Source organism: Gracilinanus agilis, chromosome 4, assembly GCF_016433145.1.
Source record: "Gracilinanus agilis isolate LMUSP501 chromosome 4, AgileGrace, whole genome shotgun sequence".
Taxonomy (NCBI): domain Eukaryota; kingdom Metazoa; phylum Chordata; class Mammalia; order Didelphimorphia; family Didelphidae; genus Gracilinanus; species Gracilinanus agilis.
The window spans coordinates 259652398-259663766 of NC_058133.1; positions in this window are offsets into that span (position 1 = coordinate 259652398).

Consider the following 11369-nt stretch of genomic DNA (forward strand, 5'->3'; position numbering starts at 1 on the left):
CATCCTTCATTTTTTTTAAACCCTTACCTTCCTTCTTGGAGTCAATACTGTGTATTGGCTCCAGGGCAGAAGAGTGGTAAGGGCTAGGCAATGGGGGCCAAGTGACTTGCCCAGGGTCACACATCTGGGAAGTGTCTGAAGGCAGATTTGAACCTAGGACCTCCCGTCTCTAGACCTGGCTCTCAATCGACGGAGCTACTCAGCTGCCCCCTCATCCTTCATTTTTGCAGAGGACTAATGACATCACAAGGTGACATTTTGACTTGCAAGTGAATTGGATTTAAGTGAGACAAAGTTGCAGAAAATCATCAGCCTCACTTTCTCTTCCATAGTCATCAAAGCCCAGTGACAGGACAAAAGTCAGGACAGCTGGCAAGGTAGCTGGCAAAGATACATAAGCACCAAAGGGACAGCGAGTTGCAGCAGAAAGCTTCATGTCCTTCTGGATTCCTGGGGTCTTGAAAGAGACTTCCACAGAAAAACCACTTGGCCATATGGACAGCGGGAGGAGGAGGATAGAGTACTGTTCTAGGACTCCATGCTGACAGACAGAGCAAGGAGTAGAGACAGCTCAGCTCACTTGCCAGCCACAAGGAGATGACAACAATGAGAAGACTGGGAGTGGATCCAGATGCAAGTGAGATGCAGAATGACTGGGATTAATTAGAGGAATGGAAAATGGGGCAGGTAGAAATATTGCATGCATGGTTGGTGAGATGCCCAGAAACCAGGCAATAGCCTGGGGGAACCAGTTCTCTTGCTTTCATCTACCTGTACAACAACTTCACTTTCCTTTTCCCTTTTGACCTAGCAGAGGAAGTATGCATGTGTGTATGTATATAGTATATGTGTATATGTGTGCATACATACATACATATATATATATTTTGTCCCTTTAGCTGTAGCCATTGTAGCCTAAATTTCAAAGCCATGTTCCTTTTTAATCAATATTAATAGAGTTTATTTACAATTGTCTTAGACCCTCTCTCCCCTCCAGGCATCATAGAAGGCATCATCTGGGAGATAGATATGAATATATAAACTATGTCTTTCATGTTTCCATTTTTCAATTAATTCTCTGGAGGTAACATTCACAAGTTACTCTTTAAGTATTAAATCTGTAGCTGCGTATAATGTTATTTCTCTCTTTTAAACCGTTACCTTCTGTCTTAGAAGCAACACTAAGTATTAGTTCCAAGGCAGAAGAGCAGTAAGGGCTAGGCAATGGGGGTTAAGTGACTTGCCCAGGGTCACACAGAGAGGATGTATCTGAGATCAAGTTTGAACCCAGGACCTCCTGTCTCTAGTTCTGGCTCTCAATCCACTGAGCCACCTAGTTGCCCCCAGCCATATTCCTTTTAATATCTATTTGGATTTCTGCATTCCTTGGAGCCACTATTAAAAGTAGAGGCATTTGCCATGACCTTCACTTGCTTATGTGTGCATGGTTTGAAATTAAGAGTGAAGAAGATAACCCAAAAGGAAAATGTATTTTCCCAGAAGGACTAGGGTGAGGTCCTAAGCCACAAAGAGAGACAGACAGAGACAGAGAGACATACAGAAAGATAAGATAGAGATAGAGATACAGGCAGAGACACAAAGTTTCTGAAAATTTATTGACATTCAGATCATATCCTTGTCTGCCTTTTTAAACTCTGAAAGAAGCTTAGCAAGGCAATGAACCAGTAAACCGATAGCAAAGCAGTTTGGCCTGTGTGTACATCGGTATGGCCAACATCTCCCCCTGTCTGGTGTTAAAAGTTTCCTGGGCAGTCAGCTAGCACAATGGATAGAGCACCAGGCTTAGAATTGGAAGGACCTGGGTTCAAATCAGGCCTCAGACACTTCCTAGCTGTGTGACTTTGAGCAAGTCACTTAATTCCAATTGTCTAGCCTTTTGCCTCTCTTTGGTCATAGAACTGATACTAAGACAGAAAGTAAGGGTTTAAAAAAATTACTGGTACGACATAAGCATACATATCTCCATCTCGTGAGGAGCTCCAACTTATATAAGCAACCTAAGAATTAAGCAGCTCTTCCTGCTCTCTGATGTCATTCGTCGTCTCTTTTACCTCAAGCATTTGTGCTGTTATTTTTTGGATCATCTTATTTTCTCCTGCTATAGCTTAAAAAAAGAAGCAATAACAAAACAACTACCTTTTTTTGTTGTCCTTAACTCCCTTCACTGGCCTCAGTTCATTCTTCACTCCAGACACAATTTTTCTTTTTCTTTTTTCATAATTATACTTTATTTTAATGTTTGTTTCAAAAAATTTAAATTCAAAATGCTCTCCCTCCAGCCCCTCTCCCATTGAGAAGGCAAGCAATATGATATCAGTTATACATGCAAAAGATTTCCATATTAGTCATGTTGCAAAGGGGAAAAAAAGCAAGAAAAATAGTCCCTCACAGTTGAATCAGCCAACAAGAATTGAATAAATAGGTGGATATGCAACTCCCCATTTGATGCAGATTTTTAAGAGCTGTGTACAGAATATGGGTGCAAGTGCAAATAAAGAAGGATGAATATGAGAGCCTGGTGCAGTCTTTGAAAAAAGTGTCAGATAAGAAAAGGCAAGGGGAATGGTTTCAGAAAAACCTGGGAAGATTCATATGAATTGATGCCAAATGAAGCAAGCAGATCCAAAGAGAATACTGTACACAGTAACAGCAATGATATAAAGAATCAACTGTGAAAGACTTATTCTAATTAATGCAGTGATCTAAGACAATTCCAAAGGACTCATGATAAAAAATGCTATCTAGATCCAGAGAGAAAACTGATAAACTCTGAGTGCAGATTAAAGTACACATTTTCATTTTATTTTTCTTGCCTTTTTTTTTGGCATGGTGATTTTTTTGTATAAATCAAAATTATGTCCTTGGAACAGCAATATTTATGTGGGAAAACGGATTTAAGTCTAGTCTGATACCCTTTTCTTAGAGGAAAATAAAGATGAGAGCCTCATAGCCCCTTTTTTACTCTCTTCAAGGCAAGAATCATCTTCCTTAGAGAAGAATAGGCAAAATTCCAGAAATATTTATCTATGTCTCCATAAACTGAATTTAGAGGCTCTTAGCTCTCTCTTGGCTTTAAAACAAAAAAAAAAATCTGCTTCCCTGGCCATTGTTCCTTACCGAGGGAAGATTGCTCCAATCTTACACCTACTGGCTTGGGCTCTTTTTTGCCAACAATGGTTATACAAAAGACTATCATGAATAGTGAATAATGAGAGGTAGCTAGGTGGCTCAGTGGATAGAGAGCCAGGCCTTGAGATAGGAGCTCCTGGTTTCCAATCTGGCCTCAGACAATTCTTAGCTGTGTGATCCTGGGCAAGTCACTTAACCCCAATAGCTTAGCCCTTACCACTCTTCTGCCTGTGAATCAATACTAAGTACTGATTCTAAGATGGTGAAAAGTGAGTGAACTCATCTTTAGGGTTTGCTTCAGCATGTTGAAGAGTATCTCATCCTAAGAAAGAATGAAGGGGATGGCTAGGTGGCTCAGTAGCTTGAGAGCCAGGCCTAGAGATGGGAGGTCCTGGGTTCAAATCTGGTCTCGGACACTTCCTAGCTGTGTGACTCTGGGCAAGTCACCTAACCCCCACTGCCTAGCCCTTACTGCTCTTCTACCTTGGAGCCAATGCACAGTAGTTATTCTAAGACGGAAGGTAAAGGTTTTAAAAAAAAGAAACAATGAAGAATATTTCTCCTCTCCAAATCTTTTACATCAAATCTGTCCCTAATGCAGGCACTCAGTGTCCCACCAGCCTTCTCTCTGCCAATTTGGATAGTCTTCTGAAAAATGTCCTAAACTTGGCCGAAGACCTGTGCTACAGATACAATAGCCTATATGAGCTAATTGCAGAATAGAATATGGATATATGTTGGGAATATCAGAAAAGTTAGCTATTGATTCAAGATAGGGTCCAGAAAAAAGAATAAATATGCCATTTACCATTCCAAAGATTTATTGATTTTTTTAAAATTTAAATTTAAATTTTATTTTCTAAAACCCTTACCTTCCATCTTAGAATCAGTAGTGTGTATTGGTTCCAAGGCAGAAGAATATTAAGTGCTAGGCAATGGGAGTTAAGTGACTTGCCCAGGGTCAAACAAATAGCAAATATCTGAGGCCAGATTTGAACCTGGGACCTCCCATCTTTAGGCCTGGCTCTCAATCCACTAAGCCACCCAGTTGCCCCCTTAATTTTTATTTTAAATCCTTTCTTTCTGTCTTAGTAACAGCTTTAAGACAGAAAGGCAAGGACTAGGCAAACAGGGTTAAGTGTCTTGCCCAGGGCCATACAGTTAGGGAATATCTGAGACTATATTTGAACCTAAGACCTCCTGTCTCTAGCCTGGCTCTCTACCCACTGAGCCATGCAGCTGCCCTTATTGATCATTTTTAACTATGCATGGTGAACAAATTGTGATATGTGCTGGTGATGGAATACTATTGTGCTCAAAGGAATAATGAACTGGAGGAATTCCATGTGAACTGGAAAGACCTCCAGGAATTGATGCAGAGTGAAAGGAACAGAGCCAGAAGAACATTGTACACAGAGACTGATACACTGTGGTAAAATCGAATGTAATGGACTTCTTTACTAGCAGCAATGCAATGACTCAGGACAATTCTGAGGGGTTTAGGGAAAAGAATGTTACCCACATTCAGAGGAAGAACAACAGGAGTGGAAACACAAGAAAAACAACTGCTTGAACACATGGGTTGATGCAGACATGATTAAGGATGTAGTCTTGAAATGACCACACCAATACAACTATCAATAATATGGAAATAGGTTAATCGATCACACATGTTAAAACCAGTGGAAATGTGCGTTGGCTATGAGGGGGTTAAGGGGAGAGTAAAGGGAAAGTAAGAACATGAATCATGTAACCATGGAAAATTTTTCTAAAAAATAAAAATTAAAAAAAAAACTATGCATGGGTACCATTGTCTACTTGTGACCCAAGTAAGTTGATTTTTATCTTCTTATTTGAAATAACCTCAAGTTCAAGGTATTCTGTGGATTTACCCATAGCTCACAAGGAACTATCAATATATTTACTAGGAATAGTTAGCTAGAGGAAACAATTAGATTAAGGCAACAAAACAGAAGAGAAAGAAAAGTAACAGTAAAATATTTCCCTCATGAATATCCTCCTGCAAATACAAGAATTATCAGTGACAAGAGTATTATGCCTAGGGAACAGACAGAGAGGGGTAAACATGTAGGAATCATGTGGCCAAGGAACACATTGGAAAGATATAATGGGGACAGCCAGATGGCTCAGTGGATAGAAAATCAGACCTAAAAAAAGGAGGTCCTGGGTTCAGATGTGACCTCAGACACTTCCTAGCTGTGCGACCCTGGGCAAGTCACTTAACCCCCATTGTCTAGCCCTCACCCCTTTTCTGTCTTGGAACCAATATTCAATATTGATTCCAAGATGGAAGGTAAGGGTTTTTTAAAAAAGGGGGTATATTGTAGGGAACACTTGTGTCCAGGGTACACATTTAGAGGGGCATCCCCACAGAGAACACAGGCCACACACACACAGAGACAACTCATGACACTCATGTTTTCTGGTGATGACATAGGGCTACACCTGCTGGCCCTATTTCCCTTTGGCATCATGGGACGAGCGCTTGCTTTCAGGGGCGGAGTTTCTGCCAGGCAGTATCATGCTGGTCTTGAGGTCACAACTAGATCACTGCTAGGCATTGCTCAAGGAGACCTGTAGCTGTCTAGCTTCTGGCTTCAAGCCGATCCCTCAAGTGAGATGCTACTCCTTTTCCCTATGAGAAGTAGTGGGACTTCCACCTCTTGTTTTTCGAGAAGCCAAGGGTCAAACATCATCTCTTTTAGTGAGTCACACTCTTCACACACCCAATATTCTGATAACTAGAGAAAAATCCACAGGTGTTAGTCTCTCAAAAAAAAAAAAAAAAGGTTCTACTGGAGACCTAATTATGGTTGAATTCTTTCCTACACAGTATCCATGACTCCACGGGCCAGGCTATTTTGGAACACAAAATAGTCTGGTGGCTAAATAGTGTCAGCAAGTATTTGATGTGTCTTTGAATCTTTTCCTGCTCAGTAGGGGTAAGATATAAAGTGCTACTTAAATTCTTTAAGAATATCTTGCAATTCCAAGTCCATCTTAATGGGGAGCTCTGCCAAAGATAACACATATGAATTACATGAGTTGGGGCAGGGAGGAAGCGCAGGAGGACCTGGGTTCCAATTTAGCCTCAGATGCTTTCTGGCTGTGTGATCCTGGGCAAATACTTAGCATCGATTTAAAGACAGAAGGTTAAGGTTTTAAAACAACACAATAAACCTGAATGCCAGACTATAAAAAGTAAAGGTAAAATCATATCAGAATAAGATAGTAACAAGGAATTTTTATCAGGTAATTAAAATTTTTTTTGCAGTCCAAATGCAAGGAGAAAAGATTAGAAAGGAGGGAACAAATATTCATTAATTTGTGCCAGGCACTGTGCTAAACACTACAATATTATTTCATTTGATTCTCACGATGACTGGGAGGCAGGTACTTTTGTTATCCCCATTTTACAGATGAGAAAACTGAGGCAGACAGAGGTGAAGTGACTTGCCCAGGGTGACACAGTAGGTGTCTGCAGCTGGATTTGAACTGAGTCTTCCTCACTCTAGGCTTACTGCGCTGTCCTCTGCAGCACCTTGTTGGAACTCCTATCTTTATAGGGGTGTGAACTCAAATTCCCCTTTCACTTTTTTGCTTCCTTTAAAGTAGCAGGAAAAAATCAAATAGTTCAAATCCATAGCATGGGTGATTGAAGCTTAGGGTACATTGTTCTCTCCCTCTTGAGTTTGTTTTTCTTCTGGCCTCATTGATGAGGACCACAGAATGCTGTCTGCTTCTCTCTTCTGCAATTGCTTATAGCTCCCAAGTGGCTCAGCCATGGTTCTTCCTGCTGTGTCTCTACCTGGATGCTATCTTCTGATCCTAGGCCTTCCATCCCATATCCTGGAGCTTTCCTTCATGAGCTCTGCCCATGTCAAAACTGTGAGAAAAATGAATTAAGGGCACAGGGAATCTCTGCCTACATGAGATGCTAGGCCAGCTGCAAGTGCTGAACTTGGGGGTGGAATGCTGGAGATGAGGCCATTAGTGCCAAATGTGAACTAAATATAGACACATCTTGTTTAGAAGGAAGACAATAGGGCTGAGGATGTGTGTAGGACGACCCTTCATAGTGGAAAGGGTGCTGGACTTGTGGCTGAAACCTTGGGATTTAAATCCAGGTTGTGGCAATTTTTAGGTGACCTTGACAAGTCATTTTAGCGTTCCCAAGCCCCAGTTCCCGCATCTGTAAAATGTAGATAATAATGCAGGCTCTGTGGGGCTCCTAGGGTTGTTGTGAAGATCAAATGAGATAACGTGTACAAGGGTGACTTGTGACAATAAAATGCTAGAGAAATGTGCATTATTATTGGCACAGCTTGAAGGAATCCTGAGATGGCTAAGACTGATGTCAGTGAGAAACACTCACTCCCACAAACCACCCGCCCACATAGGCACAGAGAACAGAAGGCCAAATGGATTACAGGCTACTTCCAGAAAGCCATCACCCATCTTCAGACTGACAGGGTGGCATTATAGGAGCATTGTGAACACTATTTGTTTTTAATTAGTAGTTAGGACCAGAGCATGTGTGGCGCACATCACTCAACACCAGCTTTCAGTAAGTTGGCCACCATCCACGTTGGTGCTAACCCTTTCTAAGTGCCATCATTTTTCTCTCTGTGACCCTGGATAAGTCACTTAACCCCTATTGCCCAGACCTCAAAGCTCATCTGCCAATATTTAGTATTCATTCTAAGACAGAAGGCAAGGAAGGAATAAAAAAAAATTTCCATTCCAAATTATCTCCCTCCTTCCACTCTCTCCCTTACCAGAAGGCAAGAAATATAACCATTATACATGTGAAATCATGTAAACACGTTTCTACATTAACCATGTTGCAAAAGAAAGGCAAGAAAAAGAAAAAATATGCTTTAATCTATACTCAAAGTTCATCAGTTTTCTCTTTCAAGATGAGTAATATTTTTCATCTTGAGCCCTTTGCAATTTTCATAGATAACTGTACTGATAAGAGTAGGTAAGTCTTTGAGTTCATTATCACTACAATATTGTTGTTATTGTGAACAGTGTTGTCTGGTGTTGCTCATTCACTTAAATAATTTTTTTATTTTGAATATTTTCCCATAGTTACATGTTTCATGTTCTTTCCATCTCTCCCAAACCTCCCTAGCTCCCCTTAGCCAACACACAATTCCACTGGGTTTTACATGTATCACTGATTAAGACCTAATTCCATATTATTGAAAGTTGGACTAGAGTTATTGTTTAGTGTCTACATCCCCAACAATATCCCCAACAACCCATGTGTTCAAGCAGTTGTTTTTCTTCTGTTTCTCCTCCCACAATTCTTCCTCTGAATGTGGCTAGTTTTCTTTCTCATAAGTCCCTCAGCCTTGCTCTGGATCCTTGCATTGCTGCTAGTAGAGAATTCCATTATGTTTGATTGCACCACAGTGTATCAGTCTCTGTGTACAATGTTCTCCTGGATCTGCGCCTTTCACTCTGCATCAATTCCTGGAGGTCATTCCAGTTCACATGGAATTCCTCCAGGTCATTATTCCTTTGCTCATTCACTTTTTATCAACTCATATATGTCTTTCCAAATTTTTCTGAAACTCTCCCCTTCGTCATTTCTTACAGCCCAATAGTATTTCATCACAATCATATACCACAGCTTTTTCAGCCATTCCTAGATTGATGAGCATCCTCTCAATTTCTAATTCTTTGCCACCATAAAAGAGTTGTTAGAAATATTTTTGTACATTTGTTTTTTTTTTCCTTTTCCTTTAATCTCTTTGGGGTTCAGTCCTAGTAGTGATATTGCTGGGTCAAAAGGGATGCATGATTTTATAGCTCAGAACTTAAAATGTAACAAAAATAAAATAAACTAAAAACAAAGAGAAAAAAATCTAATGCTAATGTGTATATGTTTTCCATATCTCCTCTGGCAACAAAGTGATGATCTTTTAAAAAATATTTAAAGTTTATTTTTAATATTAATTTAAAATTTTTTGAGTTTTAAATTCTCTCCCTCCCCCACTCATTAAGACAAGCAATATGATATCAATTATACAAGTGAAATCATATATAACATATTTCCATAGTAGCCTTGTTGTAAAACAAAACAAAACAATAAAAAGAAAGAAAATATGCTTCAATCTACACTCAGAGTTCATTGGTTCTCTCTCTGGAGGTAGATAGCATTTTCCATCAAGGATTCTTTTTTTAACTTAAATTTTTTTCAATTACATATAGAAACAATTTTTGAAAATTGTTTTCTGCATTTTGCAATTCTGAGTCTCTTCTTCCCTCCCATCCCCAAAGGAGTAAATAGTCTAATATAGGTTATGCCAGTGCTTTCATGCAATACATATTACCCATACCATTACAGATGACACATATTACACATACAGTTAAAAAAACTCATGAAGGAAATAAAATGAAGGATGATGTGCTTTGATCTTCAATCAGGTTCTAACAGTTCCTTTTTGGACTGTGGATAGCATTTTTTTTTATCATTAGTCCATTAGGGTTATCTTGGAACCTTGTTTATTGGTTGTTCATCATACAGGATTCCTTGTCACTGTGTATAATGTTCTCCTGGTTCTGCTTACTTCACTGTGCTTCAGCTTATTCTTTTCAGTTTTTTCTGAGTTCCTCCTGCTTGTCATTTTTTTATGGCACAATAGTATTCCATTATAATCATATACTACAACTTACTCAGCCATTCCCCAATTGATGGGAGTCCCCTCACTTTCCAATTCTTTGCGCTTACAGAAAGAGCTGCTTTAAGTATTTTTGTACATATAGCCCTCCCCCCCTTTTAAAAATGATCAAACCTGGGGTTCCGGGTTAAGATGGCGGCAGAGTAAGAAGCAGCTCTTAACCTCTCCTGACCAAAACACACAAAACTCCTCAAGGGGACATAAAAACAAGTCCAGACGAATGGAGGAACCCCACAACAGGGCACAGCGTGGAAGGTACGTGGAATCGAGACATTTCCAGGCTATAAAGGGCTCTCACTAAATCGCGGGCTGAGCAACCGCCCCACCCCCACCCCCTCCACACACAAGATCTAGAGCTCTGAAGCCAGCTAAAAAGAAATAGAGCAAGTTTGGGGCACCCATCGAGTCATTGGCAGCTCCGGGGCCTGTTCCTGAGAGCAGCAAGACTTAGGACCCCTAAGCGCGGGAGCAGGACGCAGGGCGCACAGCGCAGGCTGAGCAGAACACAGGCACTGCGGAGGCGTGGGTGGAGGCAGACACAGCCAGGAACTAAAGCCTAAGTGGGGAACCAGTGTGGACGGGTATACGACTGTGGAAGCAGCGCCCTGAGACTTGTAAAGAAACCTCCGGCAGAGGACAGACACTGAGCGTGAGGATAAATCTGAGAAGCTGCTGGGGTAATGATGGCTACTCAGCCTCAGGAAGTTCAGAAGAGAAAGAATAACAACAAGAAAAAGAAGTCTTTAACACTCGACAGCTTTTACACAGAGAAAATCCAGATAACGAGCAAACAGAGGAGGAGAACAAACAAGCATCCGGACCCTCCTCAAATAAGGAAAACTCCTCACAAGCTATGGAAGAGTTCAAAACTGAGATTTTGAGGAAAATGGAAGAGATCTGGCAAGAAAATAACTGTTTAAAAGGTAGAATCATGCAATTGGAAAGTGAGGCTCAGAAACCAAATGAATTGATAAACAAATTGAACTCCAGAAATGACCAGATTGAAAAGGAATGCCAGAAGATTATGGCCGAAAACCAAAAGATTATAGCCGAAAATCAATCCCTAAAGGCTAGAATTGAGCAAGTAGAAACTAATGATCTCTCAAGACAACAAGAACAAATAAAACAAAGCCAAAAGACTGAAAAAATAGAAGGAAACACGAAATATCTCAATGAGAGAGTGACAGACCAAGAAAACCGGTCTAGAAGAGACAATTTGAGAATAATCGGTCTTCCAGAAAAACCAGAAATTAATAGAAACCCGGACTCCATACTAACAGAAATAATTCAGCAAAATTGCCCTGAAGTCCTACAAGAGGGCAACATAGACATTGAAAGGATCCATAGAACACCCACTACATTCGATCAAGAAAGGAAAACACCAAGAAATATCATTGCAAAATTCAAGAGTTTCCAAGCAAAAGAAAAAATCTTACAAGAAGCCAGAAAGAAACAATTCAAATATCAAGGAGCACCAATCAGGATCACACAGGATCTGGCAGCCTC